The 22,928-nt window shown below is 43.4% G+C and overlaps 1 long non-coding RNA gene across 1 annotated transcript in view; it reads left to right on the forward strand.

Moving 5' to 3' along the window:
* Positions 1 to 22,928, forward strand: part of LOC106046254 (uncharacterized) — a 237,577-nt gene that overhangs the window by 30,937 nt on the left and 183,712 nt on the right. Inside the window, exons 10-12 of the long non-coding RNA XR_010826660.1 lie at positions 14,467 to 14,888; positions 16,417 to 16,573; positions 19,763 to 22,394. This is a non-coding gene — a long non-coding RNA (uncharacterized lncRNA). The remainder of the gene's footprint in view (positions 1 to 14,466; positions 14,889 to 16,416; positions 16,574 to 19,762; positions 22,395 to 22,928) is intronic.

Raw genomic sequence — 22,928 nt, forward strand, 5'->3', positions numbered from 1 at the left:
GAGTATCCTGTAGGGTCCCACCCAGCATCTTTTTTCTACAGGTAAGATCTACAGAGAAAGGCAGGCCTTCGTGTTCAGGCAGTGGAAAGAACAGGAGTGCCGAACAGTCCTTGTTTCTGCTGCAAGGTCTTCAGAAGTCCATCAGAGAAGGTCTTTGGCAAGTCTGCTTCCAGTCTTCTCTTCCCTATCTGTGAAGTATGATGCTTTCCTCGTGCTTTTCTTATTCATGTAGACTGAAATCCTTCTGACGTCAGGGTTGTCCCCAGCTCTGTCTAGATAGCATTTATCACAAGCAAGCTCCTTTACTTACTGTATTGCCAATTATATTCATTAGCAAGAAAGGGCTCCCAGGGGAGGGCTACAGGCAAATAGTGCGCAGCTGCTCGGTCACTTCTCAGCCTCTGGTCCTCTCTTATTCAGTAGCTTGGTTAAAATCAGAGCAGGGTTGGACCAGATGGACCCAGAGGTCCCTGCCAACCTCCGGCACGCTGGGATTGTCTGAGACCAGCAGTGGAGTAACTTCTCTGAGCTGCTGCAGGCTTTGATGAGATTGTTCACCCTTTCAGAAAGCAGTGGAAAGTACTGCATCGAGAAATCAGCCCTTGGGGTGTAGTAGGGGTTTAGCTTATGCTTGGATGAGAAAGAAAATCCACTCGAAGGCAAGCGATGTTAAATGTTGCCTATTAAACTTCAGCTCGAAGGAGGAGTAGTCCCATTCCTCTGTCTTTTAAGATTAGGAGAGCCCGAAGCTCATAGCACAGCCGAGTGGAAGATAAATGGGGCTGAACATTTTCAAAGCAGATAGATTTGCTTGTTTATATTAAACACGTTTTAATAGTGAGGTGTTACAGGTGCCTAAAATTTTCCATCTTGGGATTCATGAGGACTTTTCCCACCATGCTGCTGAATCACTAAGTAGAGGCTGATTATGAGGAAAGGAAGAGCCATGCTTTGCATACAGCTTCGCTAAAGCTAACGATAATTTCTCAGGTCACAGCAGATGAAGATTTGGGCCACTGGATTTTGTGTCCAGTTGCAGGTCTGAAGACCTCCTGATTAGAGCTGTTGTTAAAAGTTTATTCCCATGCAACTCATGGAGAATTTCCCGGTCTGACTTATTACTTGGGTGATCTGATGAAGTCTAACCACGTATGGAGAGCAGTGCTATTTCGTAGCCTCGGGAAGATTGATTTTTACCTACTGCTGAAACAAATCTACCCAGAGATGAGTGCCTACTTCAGTTTTCATTCCTCCTGCTTCTTTCTTGTTTACCTTCTGTGTCTTGCTGGGCCCTTTCCCATAACATTACCGCTGCTTTCCTGCAGTGAGAGTTGATGCCACTTCTCTCTGCTTTAGCTTCACCCGAATCTGCAGTATGTAAAGTGGTTTAGGGGAGCAGAAGGTGAGCTTAAGCAAGACAGACCAAGATGGGCATGATTTAAATGCTTCTTCCAGGTTTTTATATGCTGCCTGCCCACCTCTGAGAACCAGGGGGATCCAGTGCTCTGAAACACCTGCCTTCATGCTGCTGCCTTGATTTTTCTTCCTGAATCTCCTTTTCTCCTTCCAACTTCTGTCTGGCAAGGCAGGATCTTTGTAGGGCCAGGGCTCTGCCCATGCTTCCAGTGTGGCACATGCAGCTCTCTGTACAGCAGCCCTTACAACATCACTGTGACGGGAACAATACCAGGGTGCTGCTTTATCTCACCCAGATCTGAGCTAGATTTAGGTCTGGTCTTGTGCCTCAGCACTCGCTGCAGGCCTGCAAGTTTTCTTTCCCATCCAAAGCACACAGCGCAGTGAATTCCTTGACTGCTTTAGAGATGCGCAGCTCTGAAAAAGCCTTTGGTAGAAGTCGTGTCTTTATTCAGAAACGTTCCCTTAGTCCAGCGGGGCTGGAAGTCACCACGGGCTTTGTTTGTCCCCTCGTGTTGCTGTGAGCGTTGGCTGGTTGTCCAAGAGCGGGGCATCCTCTTACCATACGGCCGTACACAAGTGAGATCTCTGCTCAGCCTCCATCTCCCGACTGGCCTTGAACAGCAGCTTTTGCCCGCGTGATCTTCCAACAAAGCATAACAAGAAGTTACAGTTGATATATAGAGCCTCTCGTCTACGAGGAGCCCGTGGTACTTTGGGAATGGAAATGCAGAGCTCGCTTCACCCACTGCCACCTCCAGGCAGCAGTGGTTTACTGGCAACGTTAGAGAAAATTGTTTAGGGAAAGGAGGTGTGATGCTTATGATCCAGCAGCCTTTCCACGGGTGGATGTTTGCCCGTTATTTACTGACAGCGTGTCTTGTCTGAGATCCCCTTGAAATGCAAGGGCTGAGGCTGGTAAGGGGAGTCAGGAGTTTTACAAGAATTGGGGCACCAGCGAGTGCCTCTGGTGGGGGTACAGGGAGCAGCTCTCTGGGGGCAGCACGGCCGTCGGCACGGGAAGGGATGAGACCCAAACCCACGAAGTCAACAGCTGGAGCTCCCGAAACTTGTCTTCTGAGCTCACTGGGCTTACTATTGGGACAGAAACTGCCATGGCAAAATAAATCAGTGCTCCATCTAATCTGGGAGCCTGTCAAGTAGGGGCCAGCACAAGATGTTCCAGAGAAAGAGATGAAAGTAGTGAGTGTGCCATAACTCCACAGCGGGTCTGACAGGCAGCAGCATCCGTATGCAGGATCACTGTAGGGTAACCACACGAAAGGGAGATGACTATACCTTCACAGTCCAAGAAATGTGTAAAGAAGCTGTAGCACTCAGCACTCAGAGTCTATCCAGGAGGACGATGTAACAGGCATCTCCCTTCTGGCGTCAAAAACCAGATCGTATCTAACAGATCCCCTTGGCAAATCTCTTCAGGCTCTTTGTTGTATGACAGAATTTGGCTGAATCTTTAATCCTTGATTGTTTGAAACTGGACCAGGAGCAAGGGGACTCTGTGCATCACCAAACCAAACTTGTGGGGAACAGAAACCCCGGTCCCAGTTTCTTCCATTTCCATTTTCGAGATGAAGCCACCCAGATGCTCAGCCTTTTCAAGGCCTTTCTTGTCCTTTTGTGTTTTGTTTTGTTTTTTTCCTTTCTTCTTGCGATTCAGGAGTAATTTCATGAGCTGAACCAGCACAATGCGGCTCCCAGGTCCTGTCTGGAACCCCTGCACGCTCCGCCCTGGGTTCTTGCCCTTCGGTTCAGCAAAAATGACTCATCAACAATTTTGGAAAGGATTTTACCTGAATTTCCAAAAGCTGCTGAAAAAAAAAGTGAATCCATAAAAAGCCACAGCTTTCACCTCCTCCAAGCCAGCCTGCTGCCCTGCCAGCCTCGCCATGCAGCTGATGGTTTGGGGCAGATGGATGGAGAGCCATCTCGTGGCTTTTTTTTTTGCCTAGGCTGAAGTCTCCTGCTTCTTCTGCCACACCTGCTCGCTTCCTCACCCATCTGCTCGATCATGTCTTGAGCACCACGGGGTCGGAGCTGCCGTTTTACTTCGGGTCTGCGCAGAGCAGAGCATGCTGTGTTCCTAATTAAGATATTGAGGTATTGCTGCACCACCACCACCAAGCAATCGCATTTTAGGTTTTTTTCCTCTCCTGGTGGGTCCTTCCACTTAAGGACTTCAAATTGCACAAGGAGCTCGCAGCCTCTATGCGCCTCGTGCTACAACAAAAATCATTGCTCGTTTCTTCCTCTATTCCCATTAATTGCCTTAAATTATTTCGGCCTATAAAATTATATACAATTAGTATCTTGGTGGCAAACCAGTAGACATAGGTGTTTGAGAGATGCTAGGCAGATTTTTTTCCCCTTAAAGCAACAAGCTGTAGCTTTCTTCCGCAGTACGTGAGCATTTTAGTAATAAGTTCTTTCTCCTGCCTCAGTTTTTGTCTCTCTAATCATTATTACTAAAATACACACACCAATAATTCCCTTCCTCTGAGCCAGCCTCTTAAGACTGCATAATACAATTACTGCAAATTAGCATCTTATGAAAAACAAAGAAACAGCACAAAGCCCAAAAACCCAAACAAACCCTCCCAACTGCCTGACATTTATAAACTCTCCTTAAAACACTAACAGGCGAGAGTGGTAATTAGATTTGCAGAGCAAAATGTTTTTACATGTGAAGGACTTTAATTCAATAGCTCCACACATTTTATTTACACTCGATCTGTGTCTCTGGAAGATTTGCAGTGGAAATGTCTTTTCTATAAGGTTTTAGGTGAAGGAGCGATGTCCTGTGCAATTTATTGTCCTCCAGAGCCCTGGGGACGAGGCAGGTGAGGAAAAAATACTCATGGTTCAACAATGGGGGAAAAAATGGAAAAAAAAAACCATAAATGAAAATATTTATATTCTTAATTTTTTTTCTACTACTCAATACTCATTCTTACTAATGTAGGAGGATAATAGTAAAATTGCCCTAGGCTCGGTTAGCAAATTTGAGCTTTTAGTGAGGATTTCTAGATGGTACATGATGGGCAATCGTGAAACAAAATACAAGCCCAAATACACGATTTGTCCGTTTTTAACATCACATGGAACAGAAAGTGAGTTAAAAATAGGTCAAATTATTGAATTAGTCTCAGAGGCTCTTCAGTGTTCATGCAAGGAATAGTCTTACATGAAGAAGGTGCTGGAGCAAGTTCCTTCATTCCTGATCGTATTTTGGTATTTTCGAGCCTCCGGAGTACCTGTTTGTAATGCTGCCCATAACAAAAGTTCCCCAATTTATTTTTTTTTTCATGCTGATGAATCAAAGGTCAAAAGAGCAGTGATTTTTCTGACATCTTTCACTGTCACAGGAATTACTAAATAACTTAAATGTAAAACGACGAAGTATTTGGGGTGAAAGCACAAAAAAAAATGTTTTATTGTAAATCCAATTTACAGGGAAGAAATGATGTACTGTGCTGTCTGTTGTTCTTCAGACCCAAGCATAACTGCAAGCAGCTTTCCAAGAAACTGAGTGCAATTACAAGAAAATGTGTCCTTCTCACTGATTCTTTCTAGCGACTAATTGGGCTCCATACTGCATAACATCTCTAAAAGTGAAAGGCACTGGATTATTCCACTCATATGGACAGGTTGTCATCTAGAGGTACGGAGTGGCTTGTTGCTGGGGCAGTAGAGCAGGATTCTGGGTTGTTCTGTGCCCTTGTGCCTACTGATATCATGTGAAGGAAGCCAAAAAAAAAGCAATGTTGCTCCTGCAGTGATGCTCAGTATTCGTGTTCAGGTCCTGGCACTGGCGAGTCAGCATTCGGAGTTGTCTTCTGGTTTCCGTTCTTAGTTCTCTGACACTTACATTGCCTGTGCGTTGAGATGGTCAGAATTTATTATTACTGAAAACACTTTCTTAGTGCTACGTGGCTGTTACCATCTCATAAATGCCATCTTATTTCAGGGACATGGTGCTGGTGATTCCCGTGATAACCCTTACTGTCTCCCCACGGCACATTCTGTTTGTCGTGGTTTTTAACCTTTTTTTAAAGTCTTTTCTGAGTTTCCTGCAGGGTGTGGGACTGGTTTGGGCCTGTGGTAAGCAGTGAGAAATCTGTGGCCCTTGGATTTAGGGAACAGCTCGTGATCTTGGAAAGAGGATCAAGCAATGAGGCATCCTTACTGTTCAGCTTGGAGCAGCCTCCCTCGTTTACGCTGCCCACTAGCAAGGACCGGTACAAAGGCAGACGTGTTTCTAATCACGCTCGTGTTAATAAATCCCCATCCCGTAGAGCCTGCAGAACCAGAGCCGGTGATGATGTACATGTATCGGACTGCTCGCTTATCTTTTAGTGGGCCACCGTGAACGTGCATGGATGTTCCCAGGCTGGCTGGTGTCAGAGTGCCAGTGCACGCTGCTTTTTGGCAGAAACCTGGGGCACGATGTTCTCTATAGCCTGAAGAATGGACCCAAACCAAAGCGATTTTCCCCTCCAACATTTTCCGTGCACAAACAATACACAGAATTCCTCTGACCGAACGTCACAGAAACCAGGCTCGAGTGCTGGATTTCACTGTGCAACTTTGTCCTAAATCAACGTGGTATGGGGAGGTGGAGGAAGCAGTCCCGTCACTTATTTTTAGGTGCCTCACTCTGTTCCTAGGCGATGGGAACAAGTACATCACTGGCTGAAGTAGCTAGAGCAGGAGACTGACTGCTGGCTGATACAAGTTCTTGTCCCACAGACTGGAAAATCCCATGCAAAGATCGCTGATCCAGGAGCAAATTGAATTTAGAAAGTGTCTTTGAGAGTGTGTAGGGAATGTTGCTGCTGCTGCTTATTTGATCGCTGGTTTAGCAGATGCTGAGGGGGGGGAAGGAGTCCCTCTTGCCTAGGACTTCACGATTTGCTCAGGAAAATAATAATAATAATAACAACAACAATAATAATAATAATAATAATAATAGAGTTCGTGGTATCTTGGAGCATGCTGCTACTGGATCTTATACTCACAGTGCTCCAACATGCTTGGGCTCAAACAGAAAATCATCTTAGCAAAGAGGTGAAGGTGATCAAGGAGGAGCAGCTAAATGAAAAAAGTTGTGCATTTATTTGCTTAATCGGGTAAAGAATCAGTAGGATCTCACAATATGTTTTTTTGCAGATGAATTTTCTTACAGAAACAATACTCAGGATAATAAAAAATGACTGTGCTGAGTTCCCAATGGTAACACTAACCAAGCAGTATTACTAAGGAATAAATAAATAAATAACTGTGTTAAGCACTGTAGCTCTCAGTGGCTGGCAAAGTGTTCCTTTGCTCACATCACCTGAAGTTAATTCCTTCTTGTCGGGGGGGTTACCTACCACAGTAAAAATACACCTCAAAAATTAGTTGTGAAAGTTACGTTTTCTTTTAAATGAAAAGAACTATTGTAACTGCATTTTCCTGCTTTCATTCTGCCTGATGTGGGAGACTATTAGTGAGCTGAACTATAAATGTTTAGCTGATAGAAAACTAGAAATGAATTGTTGTTCCTTGCAATTTTTTCCTCCCACTCTTTACAGCATAGCAGAACACAAAACTCTCAAATCATCAGAATTGGATAGAAACTGCAGGGCTTTTTTTTATATTTATTTTTTATTTTTTATTTCAGAAATTGAGTGTCTGGAGTGATGCACAGTCTTTTCAAAAAAAATAAAACAAAAGTAAAAAATCGAACGCTAGGCAGAAAACGAAGAGGTTTTTTTGCATGATGCCAGTGCCAAGCCTATATGAAGGGTATTCTGAGACGTTCTGCAGACAAGCAGGAAGCCCATAAGAAAAGAATCAGTCGATGGACTGGAAAGGTATGCAGCATCCATATCCATCGAGGGAAATTCAGATGGAAAAGCTCTCGCTAGGGCGAGTTAACGCTTCAGTCAGTCAATATCAGCGAAACCTCACTAACTTCACAGCTATTTGTGCAGTGAACTATCTAGCAGGAGGAAAGCTATCAACTATCTGTGCTGGCTTCCAGCCGTTTTTGTCCAAAAAGCGCAGATTATTGAAGGCTTGGTGTTGACCTGGCAGTCGCTAATGGGTAGCAGACAAAGCAGGAATTCTCTTTAAAGACGTCGCGTGGATCTGTGTGCGTATGTAATCCCCTTCCTGACCTCTGTCCAAAAATATTCTTATTAGAGCCCAGTAGGGGAGGATAAACCCATTTTGTTGTAACTGCTGAAGTTTCATGTTTCAGTTTCGTCCTGGGTTAGAAAAGCAGCAAAATCTTTCTCCAAAAAAGAGTGGCATCAGTCCGTCTGCTTTGGGACCACAACACATGAGTGTTTCCGTGCAGGTCTGTCCTGGTTCTTCTCCTTTAACGTCAGTCCACCACCTTGCTCTGAAATAGCAGATGACTAAAGCTCTAGATGAAAGCTCTTGCTTGACAAAAACTGCTAAAACTAGCACATCCCTGCACGGGAATTCACTTTCAAAATCACACTTCCCTGCTTTCGTTCTCCTTTTGTGCACTGCTGCTGCATGGTGGATCGCGCGAACTCAGAAGCTAATTCTAAGCAGATGGACCTGATTTTAGTCATTCTTTTTTTGCCAGCTCCTCCATTTCTGTGTCAGCAAGAAATCCAGCCACACTGGGAAGCGTCCTCCTTTTACTTCTATACAAGGCAAACCAAAGCACTTCTGCTGTCGCATTTACTTCTTGGCCCCTGTGAGTTTCAACCAACAGCCGCGGCTTTCGCTTTAGGTCAGTGTTCAAGCAGTTCCCAAGCTTTTATGCCTGCTCTCATTGAGCAAACAGTGTCTTCATATTTTCGTGCTGTAAAACTTTTCCTGTTGACTGGCACGCGATGTGCGTGTACTACGGAGCTCTTAAGGGGAGAGACCAGTCTGTGCTGGGCATTGGGAATGCACCGAGCTGGGAGGTTAAAGTACGCATGACACAGAATCAGGGGATGGTTTGGGTTGGAAGGGGCCCTTAAGGATCTCCTACTTCCATCCCCCTGCCATGGGGGTGTCGCTGCTGCTGGACCAGGCTGCCCAAAGCCCATTCAGCCTGGACTTGGGCACTGCCAGGGATGGGGCAGCCACAGCTTCCCTGGGCAGCCTTCCATCAGCGTGGACCCAAATGTTTGTGCTGGAAAGGAAGTTTTCTAAGTTTTCTTTTCTTTTCTTTTCTTTTCTTTTCTTTTCTTTTCTTTTCTTTTCTTTTCTTTTCTTTTCTTTTCTTTTCTTTTCTTTTCTTTTCTTTTCTTTTCTTTTCTTTTCTTTTCTTTTCTTTTCTTTTCTTTTCTTTTCTTTTCTTTTCTTTTCTTTTCTTTTCTTTTCTTTTCTTTTCTTTTCTTTTCTTTTCTTTTCTTTTCTTTTCTTTTCTTTTCTTTTCTTTTCTTTTCTTTCCCATGTTAAAGTAACAGTAATGTTAGCAAAATCAATCATTCTTTAAATTCAGACTGGACAGGCCTTTTGCTGAATTTCTGCCTGCACAATAAGCAAGAAAACTATCTAACCTATGTTTCCGTCAGAACCCCTGCCATCCACTCACAACACGCTAATGTAGTAGTCCCACCTTGTAATTACATCCCTTTCTGGATGGATCTTCCCTTTTAAATCACATCCTGGTTTTCTGGCATACCCAGCCACAGGTAACTTGCTGCCGAAGCAGTGCATCCGTGACAGTATCCCCTTTCCTCTTTGCTCCCTGAGATTCCTGTAACACAATATTGTGTGGGGAATGTCTGCTGTATCATAGTTTTAATTATTTTAGTTTTCTATTTGTGTAATGAACGTAGAAATCTGCTGCTTCAGCCCAGCAAAATGTCCTGTTCCTTGAGCAGGGACCTTTCGTTTGTGCTCTGAATAGCAAAGCACCAGGACAGGAGCTCGCTCCATCTCACACTCACTGGCCATTCACTGCTTGCATTTATACCCTGTTCTCCTTTGCAGGAATGTCAGAGCATCTGGAATAAATCAGGTCTTGGAAGCCACTGCTTTATGCGCAGGCTTCAGTTTGGGGGTTTAAGTGATCTAGGATGGTGTGATGCAAAGCCACCCACAGCTGCCTTGTTTCTAGCTCACGTTTTAAAGACTAAAAGTCGCACCCATCATTCAGCTATCCCGCGCCTTACGGGAAAGGGAGGCATGTCATGAAAACATGGCAGGCAGCTCCAACATTGCAATACTTGAGAACCCAATGAATATTAAGCAAGTGTTATTAAAGTTGTTTAAGTGTTCTTAAATTATTGTGGGCCTATAAAAACCTGAGACAGATTAAATAATGGCTTCTGGGAGCAGGGGACTGATCCCAGGCATCCCAGGTAACCTTCTGCTCAGTCCTTGTGGCTTTTTCTTTCTTGCTGGTGCCCTGCATCTGCAGCCGGCTATAAAGCTGCTGCTGTGGGTGCTCAGCAAGACGTACAGCAGCTGGTCTGTGCAGACCGATGCCCTTGTCACAGTCAAATGCGATGTCTTTAAATCACATTTAAAGCTGAGGAATACTAACAAGGGATAGGGGACGGTTGTTACTGGGCTTATTCTCTGGATATGCACTTGTATTTATTTTTCCCTGTGTACTAAAGCATCTTTCACAGACGTGGCATTTATGAGAGATCAGTATAAAAAATGGCAGAGCAGTATAGGAGGAACAAGATTTATGGTTTAGGTACAGGACCGGGGACAGGGAGAGCAAAGCCCTCTAGTCTGAGTGGTTTGTAAAATGGAGATAAAATGGTCTTTCTGTAGGGCTACTCCTAAGCTAAACTGAATGTGTATGAACTGTGAGCATGATGAGACAGCCGACAATATAATACTCGGGAACACTTTGTTATTATTTTTATATCATCCGTCTTGTCACTGGCTTCTGCATCCCATATCCCAGCAGCTGCTTCTGTAGGTGAGTGCAGAGCGGTTCCTGGGCGTTCCCAAAGCCCGTGCAGGGGAAGGCAGGACGGCTCTCCAGGCGTTCCCTAGCTCGGACTGGGAATTCGAAATCTCTCGTGATGCAGAGAGCCAGGACGAGGAATGAAGCAACCATAATTCCGAAATGTCTGTATTTTTAGGAAGCTGATTTGTTATGTGCTAAACGGCGCCTTGGGAATCTCTTTGCTTGAAACAAACTGAGGCTCTCTCGCGTTCAGCTGGCAGGCCGCTGCAGGGCTTTAACATCTCAGAAACTGTTCATTTGTGGTTGGCTAAAATTTCATTGCAACTCAATCAAGAAAACAACGAGATGGAGAAACAATTAAAAAATATTCTAACATGTGCAATAGGTGGTGGTGGGGAGCAGCGCGAGCTCTTCCAGGCTTACGGATTCACTTTAGTACTCACATTTGAAAGTCTTTCCTGAAAAAAAACCCAACTTGTTAGGGCTCCTGGTGGTTCCCAAATTCTCCTGTGCAGTGTTGTTGTGGCCAGATGATCGCCGTGCCTGCAGAAATTGCTGCCTGGGGACAAGCAGCCCTGCTGCCCACGGAGCAGTCCTGCTGTCTGCATCGTCAAAGGATCACAGCTACAGGTTTGTTCACCCAAATCACAGGTGGAGAGCAGCAGCAAGATCTCTCAGCTCTGCCCGTGGTGCTGTTCCCTCCGGCTCAGCCCCAATTTCTCTGTTTTTCAGACAGATCTGTTTGTGAAGCACCACAAGAGGCAGGCATTCGATCACTTGCAGCGGGAGCTGAGCTCAGCATCTAAAACAGCCACCCTCTGGGACATTTCTCTTTATTCTTGACTAGGACATTGGCCAGCCTGGGCACTCAGCCTTGCCCCAAGGTAGCACATCTGACTACAAATCTCCATCTGCCACGTCTCTGCTTTCTTTGCTGAGCACCTAGACGATTGCGTTTCATCCACAGGAACATCCCTTGCCTGCTTAGAAACAATGTTTGGATATTACGGTAAATATCTCTTTAGGTGAAAACCAATTTAAGCAGGGAGCTGAGCAAAATTATGAACGCTCCGCAGTCAAGCGGGGGCTGGATCCAGTCATTTACTCCGACTGCCTCTGGTTGGGTAATGCAGGTTTAGCTGTAGGAAATGGATTAAATGATGTCCATGAGGCATATCAGAGAGGAAAGTAATGCGTCCATTTTCCATTTTTGTGAATTTATTGCTCCTTTAGAGATGTTCCCAGGGCACCAGTATATTTGGGAATTATGGCTTCGCTGGTTAGCAGCCAGGCACAGCAGCAAACCCCGATCAGCCTGGCTTGCCAGAAAGGCAGCGTTTTGTGGTCGGCCCAGATTTTTCTTCTGCCTTCAGAGATATTTCCTGCCGTTGACTCATCTGCGTCTCTGCCCATGACTGAAGACTCAAAACATCAAGGTCAGGAAAGCACATGATCGAGATGCTTCTCAAGACCTGCCTGGGCAGAATTTGGCCAGAAAACCCGTAGACAAAACAGCGAGACCACGTGTGAAACTGCACCAACTCCTGCTAGCTCAGGGCTGGCTCGGACATCTTTTGGTTGGTACCTTGAATTCAGAATGCTTTCTACTGACAGACACGGGGAGAGCGGATAGCCAAAGCAAAATGTAGTCAACTGTAGTTATCTATTTTTAGAGCTAAGGGAAAATAACTGGTTCCAGAGTTGAGCGGAGACATACGTTACAGGCCTGACACGCATTTACTCTGAGGACTTGCTCTTGGGATGGAGCAGGGAGTGGTTTGATTTTATTAATGTGAGACAGTAAGAAAAGATGGTAGGGCACAGGGTCAACAAGGGCTGTCTGGTTGGCAACTGGAAGGGTTTTGAAAAGCCTGTGGTTTAACCCTGGATGAATTTGATTATTTTTTTTTTCAGAGTGTTCTTCAAAAGCAAACCTCATTGCCATGCAGCAGGGATGCTCACAAGTCCCATGCCTGCACAAGCAGACTCGTATCGGTGACTGCTGACCAGCCTCTGCCTCCAGCCGGGGGCTGTGAGACCCTTCCAGCCTCCCTGGAGGCCAGGAGAGCCTTTGCTTTGTGTGCAAATGTAAAATCCAGACAGTCCTGAAAATGCCAGTGTGTGCGGGGAGTACACAAACGCAGCTTCAGCACTTCAGGACTTTTTTTTTTCTGCAAAATAACTTGGCTAGCGTAGCAATCTGCCACTCACCAGATAGCGTTCCTGCCATCCCCAAAAATATTAGAAATAGAAAGATATTGGATTGTGCTGCTAGAGTGGGCTCCAACAGAAACTGCAGACCAGGGTAATATCTGTCTGAGCTCTCAAGGGAAGGTCTGGCTGGGTTGCAGCTCACTTCTAATCATTCAGTCTTCCTGGGATGGACTTGATTTTTTCCTTCCAATGTGCACGGTGCTGAGCAGTGAGCCATGATTTCGTGCACGGTGCTGTAGTAGGGGTTCTAGACCTATCTAGGGAAGTCTATGGCAAGGCCAACAAAACCCTTTTATGCAGTTTTCCCAGGAGAAACAAAACCTTGCAGTCTTGAGGAGGGGCCGTCCCATACCACAGACAAGGCCTGGGCTCTCGTAATAGAGAAATGGTGTTGAGTTTGCGTGGATTGTCGATGCTTTTTAAAGAGAAGGTAGCAAAGATGTACAGAATTGTGTGATGGTGGAGAACGGATAAAAATAATTGAGAAGGGGGAAAGTGCTTCATTGTATGCATGGGGTAAATGAGATCAGAAATGTGATGGAGGAGAAATATGTGTATATGAAATTAGTGGGAGTCTTGCTATTGTACCTTCCCCAGTCCACTTGAAAATAGACTGAACAGAGTACTTGATGCACAGAAGTGAACATAAGCCACTACATCACCCTACAGCACCCTGTTACCGATTACCTACATCCTCTGAAGTGTTCTGGCTGACCAACTAGCCCTTGTTTCAGAAAGAACCGATATTGGTGGAAAACAAAAGCAGTCACTTTTGTATCCTCCTCAATAACAAGACTTGTGGAATAGGAATCCTTTGAGGGACGGGGGCTTGGAACCTGCTCCACCTACGTTGTAGGACATCCCTTTTCCCTGCATGGAAGGGAAATCCCTTTCAAATCCCCTCATGGCAGACCTCAATGAGATGTCTCAGCAGCCCTCCCGCTCCATTTCATGGCGATGTGATCCCAGCTTGCTGGCGGTGCCTCTCTTTGCATCCAAGTAGTTCTGCTGCCAAACAGGCGTAGTAATTAGCACTCTTCACTGGTCTGTCCCTGGGTGTCTGACACATTTCCCCAGCCCTTTTAGGCTGCTCTCCCTTTGTTGCCCATTGCACAGCCAAGTGACACGTGTGGCTTGGAGAAAAGTCCTGTGGTACGTAATGGTAATTATGGTAGATTTTTTTTCCTGGGGTGTCAGCCGTCAGCAGGCTGCTCCGATTCACGTCCTAATTAACAACCCAGCTTTGGAGAGGTCTCGAAACATGCACGTGATAATTTCAGCCCGTCTATCTCCGGTTGGATCCAGGCTCCTAGGAGGTGCGGGAGGGGCAAATTGTTCCACATTTCTAATAACTTCTGATAACTTCTTCCTTTGCAAAGGCAAAGGGAACTATTTTTCTTCTAGGCTCTTTTCCATCAATAGATATCGATCACTTAACAAGGCTAGTCTTTCAGCTATGGAAGGCCTTTGATTAAAATTTTAGTTGGCAGCCCCTTGGATGAGATATTTTATCATCATCATGAACACTAGAGCCCCATAATGTGAAAAAGGAAATGAAATGAGGAGGCAGTAACCTGAAGTAAGAACTGAAAAATTATGTATTAAATGCCAGACACATACTCTTAGATAATACTGTGCCACTTTACATATTGTACAGTCAATTAGATTTTATAGGGATGGATGTAATTACTGCAGAAAAATCTCAGGGGCTAAAAAAAAATAGAAAAAAAAATCTATTTAAGCATTTTGAATAGCATCTGTGAATCTTACTGTTTTGGTTAAGAGGCTGTAAATTTTTCTGCTGTGTTTTTGTGGCGCATCAAATTCTCTCCACCTTAGAAAACAGACGTGCATTTTCGACAGCAAACAAACTGTCCCCTACAAAATCTGTTCTGATACAGCTGAGTTTCCAATCTTTCTCTGCTTTTTGCCAGAAAACTCTGTACCACATGGGGAGATGGCTGATATTAGGGATAAATGCGACTGGAGATGAGTCAGCTGCAGAGGGAGGAGAGGACTGCTCAAGTAACTTGCTGGAGAAAGAGAAAATATCATCTGAGATTCAACGAAAAGGAAGCAAGCACGGCTTTATTTAGCTGTACGGCAGCGGTGGTGGTCAGGGACGACAAAGGAAGAGCCAGGAAAACATTGATTCTGTTGCAAATGATCCATTGTGGGCTAACAATAGCATCTGGGTGGGCAGGTTAACTCCTTCTTAGGTGCTACCCGAAGCTCTTTGAGCAAGGAGCTCTTTAGGGCTTGTGCACTGCTACTGAACAGCTAATGGCATGTTGAGCTGAAGAACAAATCTGGTTAAGCGTGTTCCTCCGAAAAGACATCTGTTTTTAAATTCATGGTAAAGAGTTGCAACCACGGTCATTCCGGGGGGATGAAGAAGGCTTACAGACCTTCTGTCATTTCCCTTGGTAGTGGGACTGATGTGGGGACCTCCAATATCAAAGCCCTACAGGCTTGACAATTACTCAGGAGGAATGTCATCTCTCACAGCAGAACCAAGCTGCTGTGGAGGAGGACATGAAAGCAAGCAGACACATGGCAGAACGCACATAAAGTTATTAATGATCTGTTAATTATTTGGTTTCCTGTGCTGCTGCTTCCAAGAGCTAACATGTCAAGTCAGCAAATTCAAAGGAAACGGAGGTTTGGTTGAACAAAATGTAGGAAGTGCCAGTCTAGTTGTTCTTTTCCAGGCAGGTAAATGCTAATTAGTGTATTCATCTAATTCGTTACACCCACCTCTGCAATGAATGTGCTTGTATCTGACCTAGGTACTTTGGTTGCCTTTATAATATATAGAAAGAGATGTAAACACAGACAAAAAGTGAATTTTTTGTCAACAAATTGAAGGTCCTATAGTTTATATTATCTCTCCCACTCCGTGAGAAGATAATTAAGCAAGGACAACAGTTTCCTGACCGAGGGGGGATCTCTTCTGACCTCAATTAGAGCATGGGAAAGATTGAAGTGTTTTTCTTCTGTTTTAACCTAATTCTCTCACCAGGCCTTTTCTTCAAAGGCCATGGATCAAAAACTTTTTGAATGGCTATTAGGTCTTTATCTGAGAGTAAGAAAAATAGCACAACATCTGGAAAGGTTAATGCTGATTGACAAATCCTTCTTTTGAAAGGCAAAGCTATATCTCTGTGACCTAGAGCTGCCAGTGGTAAAGGAATTGTGCGGTCTGAGGAAGGATGGCGCAGGACACACAAACAACCTTGTGGAAGTGGGGTCCTGGGAGAGATCCCCCAGGAAAGGAGAGCAGTGATACTAAGGGGAGAAGTTCACAAGTCCCAGTTCTCACAAACCCTGTAATGAAAGGATTTGAGGTTTTGTGGCTGTTGAAACTGAATTTGTTCTTCAAAGCCTATATGCATGCCCTTACACTGCACCCGCTACACAACAGAAATAGGTAAATGGCAACACATTTACCGATCCCCCTAAATGTATAAATAGTAGTGTTCGCATTATATAGACAAGAAAGTGCCTAGTGGCATATCTTCTTCCGCTTTGTCTTGAAATGTTACAAGGTCCAGATTTCACTATGGCTGGAAAAATACAGCTTCAAAGACCACCATTACAGAATGTGCTGCAGTGTAGGTTTTCTATTGGAATGAAAGGCTTTTGTGGCACAGTATCGAAGGGCTGAACTCAGATTTTCTGCTTGTTTGGTTGTGGCTGGCTGGAATATTTTCTCTATGACTTTTCTCATCTGGTCACCATTTGCAATCAGTTACGGTAAATGACAATTCTGCTTGCTTGGCAGTACTAACAGCTAATAAATTTAAGGAAAGCTATTTGATACAAACAAATCAACGCTCATTGATTTTAGTTTTTCACCTTGAGTCTTTTGTCTGTCATTTCAGTGTATTAATGAGCTCATTAATAGTTCTAGAGAAGACTAGAAGGTATGGCCACTCAACTTCATCCATCAGTCGTACACCTGCTGCTGTCAACACAAAATGGTACTACACCACCAGAATGGGATATGAAACTATTACTATAATGGAAACAGCAGTGTAGGTCAGTCTTCTATTATTCATAGTAAACTATATTTAGAGCTTAATAGCTCTACTCTGCATTGACTCATGGGTACATGGCATACATATTAATAAGTTCCATTCCACTAACAACAAAAGCGTGACGTTGTATTTCAGGCATCTGCGTCTTTGTAAGTATTTCTGGTTGATGTGTCACCGTTAGGTGTTATCAATGTATACCAGCCTATCGAGTCATGACTCACCAGTCTTATCTTGGAAGACTGTATCATACACACTTACCCAACCCCAAGATATTTACTGTTGTGTTCTAAAGCAAGAACGGTCACATAGCCTTGATGTTGTTTGTGGTAACAGAAACCCTCCTTTATTATTTTGGCTGAGTAGACTTTATGTTTAGGCATAACTTTGTGCTTTTGCACACTAAGTCACCACATCTTTGTTGCTAGTCCCAAATTCCAGTAGACCTCAGTGAAGAACCTCAAGCTGCCAAGCAAGAAGGAAGATGATAGATAGCAAGAACAATAGGCAGACAAGTAATAAAAATTCAGCTTCTTATAGCTAGATCCCAAAGATGATCATTTGTATTCAGCCTTAAGATGTAGCAGATTGAAATACATTTAGTTGGTGATACTTTTCCCTTTGTTGCCTTATCAGTTTGGATACAAAGATATTACTATTGGACTGTTACTCAAAACCTGATCTGTTCTCTCTCTGAGCTTTAATAATTAAACTTGTTCAATGAAATGAATTCATTGCAGTGCTAAGACAATGTGGTTTCAAAACCACCAGCTTTTATGTTGATTAAAATATTTCCCTAGGCTGTGATAAGCAGCCAACAGCTGGCTTAGAGTTTCTTGGTAAGTAGGATTGCTGTGTCTAATTCTCATATCTGCTGGAAAAAAAAACACAACATTGTTATAAAGGAAGAAGTCAAAGGATGCACAAGCCAAAGCGCACAATTTAATTCTACCTTTAGGTGAGTTTTAAGTGTAGTTGTGTCTGCCAAATGGCTGTAGTTAAGGGGTGGATATTTCTGAAGCCCAAAGTACCCGCTCGTGGCAAAATCACTCTCAGTGAGTTTCAAAGACAGGTGGATGAAGAGAGGCTGACAGAATTATATCCCCAAAAGGTTAAGCCTGTCAGAAACCAGCCTGAAATGCACTGCATTAACTTTGCCCTTTACTGAAGTAAATATTTATTGGCCACATGAACTAAACCAGAGCAGAAGCCTTCGTGTTGGTTGCAAGGAGCTCTCAGATTCATGCAAAAGGTTGTGGGAGAAGCAACAAATCCAGAAGCCCAAACTGCCCAAACTTTCATTTGTTTCTCTCCCCATTTCGATTCAAAGCTTACAATGTCTTTATGATAGCACAGCTACAAATAAGTTGGCTGTTCATCCACCGTGAAATGATTTTTTAAATTTGTATCCATTATCTGAATAGGAAGAGGCACTGCTTCTCTTGTTTATTGTGCTAGCAAAAGAGCTTCCAGTAACACAGAGATTATTTTCGGGATAGCTTTTCAGGATAGCTGACTGTCTTCTTGTTTTGTTAACTCTGTTGAACTAGTTTGCAACACCAGAGCCAACTTCTTTGGAAAGTTTGTTGGCCTCATCTTCTTTAAACTAATTAGTTGGATGTAACGTCCTTGCCTGAAGCATCAGATAAAAGGGTATAGATTTTGTTAATGGCTGTCATTCAATTTGATTCTCTCTCTGGCAAGAAAACCTGAAACACTATACTATACCAAATACTGTTTTCTTTTGCACTTTCCAAACTTTGCTTCACTATTTCATGAGACAGCAGGTGACACAGTTCCCTTCAGGCACATCCACGCTGAAGTCAAAACTGGCAGATGCTTGATGTTGTACCGTGCGGAGGTGTGTCTGCTGTGGGATGGAGCCTGAACCTCAATGCCATGCCAAAGCCGTTCCCCTAGCAAAAATGAGCTTTTGCTTAGCTTATCCAGGTAGTTCCAATCTATACCTGTGATGGAGACAGCTCTGTTGCAGACTACTGCTCATGGAAAGTATTTAGAAAGCTTTTAGCTCCTGCCATAGCCTCTTTGCAATACCTGTGTGTGAATTTCCACTCCTTACTATAAATCTGGCATTTTAATACTTGAATATGTTACAAGCTTAGTTTTTGGGAGAAAAATGCTTTGCCAAATAATATTGTTAGTTAAATAAAAATGTTTTGAAATGCCAACAGTACCATTCTCTATTATGCAGCGCTGCATTATTTCTTTGTAACTGAGCAAGAATAGCTGAAAGCAGATGTAAATTGTTCAGCCTAATGCAATTATTTGCATTCAGTGAAAGGTTGAAAGTAAAGATCATAAAGTGAACATTTAAATCCTTTCAAATTTAATCATATAAGAAGTCTTTAGCAAATGATTTGACCTTTAACAAAAGTTTTTCAATATTTATGAAAAACTGTAATGATATTCTTTCCCACTTAATTGCTGCTTGCACAGAGATAAGCTTTTGTTCTATTCATGGTCCTTAGGATTCCATTTGAATAACCATCCTCCATTGGGGTGTATTTGTGGATTTCTTTGAAGTCAAAGCAAATCAGGGAGGCAACTGTAGCTAATTCTACACTAGTGGTCATGTTAAATTGTAAACAGAAAAACCCTCTTGTACCAGTGATTTACTTAATGGCAAGCTATACATGCTCTCCCTCATACGCAATGTAAATAAAAATAACAAAATTTGATCTGATTTACTGAAGAACATTGATCTAAAATGTACGTTTTAATCTCATTTAAGAATGGCAATAATGCATGCCTCGATTATGCAATGAATTCCACTTACAGCCACGAGAACGAGTACACACATCAGTGTTGATTTTTACAGACCAGTAAACACTGCCAGAAGCTGCAAGCAGAAGAGGGGATATTCAGCCATTAATAACCAAAATGATAGAGGCTGATGGAAGAGCTGTGAATCTGCCTGAAGATGGGGAAATCGCTCAGGAGCTCGTGTACAATCCCAGGCCTTCTGCAGCAAGGAAACAATGCATTCAACTTCACCCCCGGTGCCACATTTTAATTTCTGCAGCACATTGTTCCTCAGGATCCTCTGGAGTACTTTGGGACCTCCCGGCTCCTGTGATTATATGAGAAGATGCTAAAGCCCAGATGGAGCTGTTCATTTATTTTGCTGCTGCTAACAATGAGAGGTAACAATGCTTGCCTATTTTATTTATAGAACGAGCTTTCGCGATGATTCGCCTGGGACCAGCAGATGCCTCCAACCACTGCGTGAAGCACTGAATGCCCACGGCTCTCCAGGGTCACTCGATATTGATCAGCTAACGCCGTGCTGTGAACAGCTGGTTGGGCTAGATTAGAAGTGTGACCTGGGAGGGCTGGAGTCTAATAAACTAGCGGAGCCACAAGCTGCAGAGACCAAATGATTCGTGTCCTCTGAGCATTCACTGAACAAATACTGTCACCCTAAGAGCACGCAAAACCAACAAAGAGGTTTTCTTTGGAGGCAAAGAGACATCTGCTGTAATTAGGGTGGGACACAGATGGGACATATTGTATCCAGGTTAACTGTCCCTTATTGCAATATGTCGCTCACTTTAAATCTAGGTAAGCTGTCTTGCGGCGCTAAATATTCAAAGCCTAACAGGAGCAAGGGCTGAAGTCTCGTACAAAGCCTGCTGCCTTATTTTGCTGTCTTCATAAGAGATGCATGGTCCCTCAAGCATGCAGTCCTAAAATAAGCAGTGCTCACCCTTGTGGTGTGTGGCCGGAGGAGCTTTGCTCATCTTGTGGTGCAAGTTTAAGTACAGAAAGACATCTTGTGGACAGAGAGACAGTCAGTCTTTATAGAAGAACTGTGACCAGTGGAGATTCTCAATATGGCAATACACCATTATTTGAGGTGCACTCCCTCTGCATTTGACGTTTTGCACACAAATGATAAGGACTCCTTGCTCAGAAGAGATTGCAACCTAGAAGAGACAAGACGGAAGAAGAGAGACATTAACCCAGATTCCCATTACATTGCCCAGTCCTTTGGGCAATCCACAGTTGTAGAAACTACATCCTCTTTTTTTTTTTTTTCCATACATTGTTAGCAGTATCTGTAAACGTGAGGAAAATCATCGATGTAACTCCCTTCATCTCCATCTGTATCTCTGTACATCTCTTTAAGAAGACATGCAGGTTAACTACTCCATCCTATGGCGTATGCAATATTTCTTCCCTTCTACAAATTATTTGGCAAATGTAAAAGGAAATACATGACAAGATGCTTTAGCATCTTCTCTGAGACATTGGAAAACTCATCCTATTCTAGAGAGATATAGGAAACCCATTTCAAGAACAGTAACGGAACTGAATAATTCAGTTTATTCCTGTTGATCTTTGTGAGCTAGAGTGTCTAGAAAAATGCACTGCCTCATACATTAAGCTAATAGGGAAATTTTTCTTGTTATTTAGAAGAAATTGTCAACTAAATGAATATGAAGGCTTGAGAAACTCATCAGAAGCCTCAAAAATAGTTGGTTTTCTCAGTTCATTCTTCTACCTCTGTATTTTGGTATGACTCTCTTAGATTTGTCACCGTTTTAAGAGTCATAGTTAAATGGAGGAGGACTGAATTTGGAAATTGAATCATTTATCTCCAGAATTAAGCTAAACAACGTTGAGAAATTCTTCAAGTTGCAGAGGGAAAAAAGATGGAAGCTCTTTTCTCTACAAGAAACTTTACAGACAGTAAGAGACAGCTGGCAGTAATCTATTCCAACAGTGTTTGAGGAGGCATATGTTTATGGCAAAGTAATTTCAAGGCATCGCAGAAGATAATAGGAGCTATTTTAGTCTCTAATACTTCACAATCTCCATCACCCCAGGAACCATTAATATATCTGAGTTGTAAACTGTTCTCCAAGTTCCTCTCACTGTTTCTCTCAAACCCGTGAGCAGACTGGCTTTGAATGGACTCGAGTTAAGAGTTTACTGTTGGGGATTGTACGAGACAAAAGAACTGATTGTCTTTACTTGGAAGAGCAGAAGAAAGAGGTATTGAAGAGACGTTTGTGTTACACCAAAGCCTTTTTAGTATGAAGAGGTTTAAATAAACATAAATGCACTTTAGGGTTCTTTAATGCTGCCAGCATGAGAACCAGGCCCTCTTATTGTACGATGGCTTAAAAGGTTTTGATATAAGAAGTGGAGAAGCTGCACAGAGAGACAGAGTACACTCGAACAGATAGAAAAGGAAGTTATTTTTCTCCCCTCCTACTTCAAACAAAGGTCAGTCATCCAGTCCTCTCCAATTTTCCATTTTGCTCTGCTTTAGACTTCTCTAGCCACCTCCACCCCCTCGCTAGGCAGGCCTGATTTGCTTTTTTTGTGTCTGACCTGAAACATGCCAAAGCTAACAAACATCCTTTCCCATTGACTTCAGCAACTGCTATGTGACGTCCTTAAAATACGGTTCTGATCTCCGTCCTGCCGCGTTCGCATCAATACAAGTTCATTCACTGCAGAGGGGTTCTGGTAATTATGCTGTTGGAGAACAAGAACTAAATCAAGGCATCGGTGACAAATGATGAAATTGAAAAAATAAACTTTGGTGTCAAAGATCGCCTCAGCTGGGGGTTGTGCAAATATTCTCACAAAAATCAAAGCATAAAGGGAACAAGGAAAATAAACTATCCAGCAGTTGTCCCAGCACTTTCAGGCCCTGGTTCCTGCGATCCCATGAACAACAGCGAACTGAAAATATTCGCTAGCATCTTTTTGAACGATTTAACCACGTTCAACTGTGATTCCCACTGGCATGTGATATCTCGTGTGGAGGAAATCTACTCTATCACCAACAGGTATTTTATTTTACTTTGCTGACCTCGGTGCAGCAGTGTGAAGGCATTTCTTATCTGCAGAAATTCCCAGGAGAAGTTAGGGACACAAACAGCGGGAGGCTGAGCAGCAGCAGGGGCAGGGGAGCAGCGTGCTCTTCCCATGTCCCGTTGGTGGTTCTGATGACAAGTCTTTGGCATCGTAGGATGGTCGCTGAAGCCAAGAGACCATGGGCAAACTTCACTTGTTTCTATTTTTGTGGTTTGTAGGGTTTTTTAACAATTTCTTGCTCCCTTTTCTGATAGCGCAAAGCTGCGGCACCTTTGTAGTTGGATCTTTCCTTGCTGGCTTTCCAGAAGAGTTCATTGCTCAGACCTAAGTTCTTATAAGGCTATGGGCTGCCGTTATTTACCATAAAATGAGCAAAAGTATACCTAATACCCCCACTCCCCTGGCTGTTTTGGCATCAAGGGAGCTGTAGATTAATTTTGAGTCCTGTTGGCTGCTTGACAGTAAAATCCTCAAGAATTAACTTCTTCAATAAATGGGAAAATAAT

This window comes from Anser cygnoides, chromosome 26, assembly GCF_040182565.1.
Source record: "Anser cygnoides isolate HZ-2024a breed goose chromosome 26, Taihu_goose_T2T_genome, whole genome shotgun sequence".
In the NCBI taxonomy this organism is placed as follows: domain Eukaryota; kingdom Metazoa; phylum Chordata; class Aves; order Anseriformes; family Anatidae; genus Anser; species Anser cygnoides.